Here is a 1477-nt window from a genome sequence, read left to right on the forward strand (position 1 = left end):
ACTGCATGTTGTTGCATGTAGTATGAAATGGCAGCAGGTGTAGCTACTGGTTCCATACGTCCTAAGCCTTCGTATTCCCTTATAAACTGCGTGTAGCTTTCTTTAAGCTTTGGGTATCCCGCCAGTGTCTGTTCAACCTGAGAGAAGCGTTTTGCTGCAGTGTTGAAAGATTCGCCTAATTTACTTGGCTCTTCACGAAATGGAAGATGGACAATGAAGCTGCCTGCGGAATCTTTCTTTGTGTGTTGCACGAAGTGTGCTTCACATTGTTCCTCTTCTTTCATCATTACATCACGATTTTAATTCTTCTATTTCCCAAAATTTCTTCAAGAGTGTTTGAACTTCCGTCTTCGTTTTTACGAAGCACGGCACGACCCACGACCGGCTGCAGTGACGAAATGTTGTGCTCTACCATTTGATGCTGACCAGATATGACCCAACCTAGTTCTTTCTCTTGAAGCACAGGATGATCAGCTCCTACAGAGATACTCTGTGATTTGTGACTGTATGGACAAAATTCTGCTCCTAGCGACACATCGATCTTTCCAGGTGACCAAAACTCTGGATCAGTGAGTTGTACATGTGCAAAGTGCCACGTACTGGGATCAATTATTTGTTCAGGCAAGGTATCAGTTATTGACAGATGGCAAAGTTCCTTACACAGGAGCCCACTAGTATAGAGACAAGGTGTTTTGTATCGGAGCAGGTTGTACCTATTCCTTGAATTGGTATTCTGCCATGTCACCTTTGAAGTCTGAGACGTTGTGCAAATGTTTCCGATATGAAGCATGACTGTGGCGCAGAATCTAATAGAGCACGACAAGTCTGCCATTATTCAGTGATATCTTGCAACCTTATTCTCGGTGTCGCAAGGAGTACTTGTTTGCCTGGACTGATCTTCAGTGAACAATAGCTCGATGTAGTTGATGGATGTCTGCCATTGTGTTTGTGTTGCATGTCACCTGTACACACCTTCCTTGGTGCATCTTGTGTCCATTGTGATTCTGCATGTAACATGTGATGCCATTTACCATAGGTATGACAGGTAATGGAGTTGCGCTGAAAAGCCCTGTGACTATTCTTCAGACAGATTAAAACTGTGTGCCCGACCGAGACTCGAACTCGGGACCTTTGCCTTTCACAGGCAAGTGCTCTACCAACTGAGCTACTGAAGCACGACTCACGCCCGGTACTCACAGCTTTACTTCTACCAGTACCTCGTCTCCTACCTTCCAAACTTTACAGAAGCTCTCCTGCGAACCTTGCAGAACTAGCACTCCTGAAAGAAAGGATATTGCGGAGACATGGCTTAGCCACAGCCTGGGGGATGTTTCCAGAATGAGATTTTCACTCTGCAGCGGAGTGTGCGCTGATATGAAACCTCCTGGCAGGTTAAAGCTGTGTGCCCGACCGAGATTCGAACTCGGGACCTTTGCCTTTCACGGGCAAGTGCTCTACCAACTGAGCTACCGAAGCA

At 46.0% G+C, this 1477-nt stretch overlaps 1 non-coding gene across 1 annotated transcript; it reads right to left on the reverse strand.

Annotated features, from left to right (window-relative positions):
- Positions 1-1402: 1402 nt before the first annotated feature.
- Positions 1403-1477, reverse strand: Trnas-uga (transfer RNA serine (anticodon UGA)). The gene has a single exon. It is a non-coding gene; the product is annotated as a tRNA-Ser (tRNA).

Source organism: Schistocerca nitens, chromosome 1 (assembly GCF_023898315.1).
Source record: "Schistocerca nitens isolate TAMUIC-IGC-003100 chromosome 1, iqSchNite1.1, whole genome shotgun sequence".
In the NCBI taxonomy this organism is placed as follows: Eukaryota; Metazoa; Arthropoda; class Insecta; order Orthoptera; family Acrididae; genus Schistocerca; species Schistocerca nitens.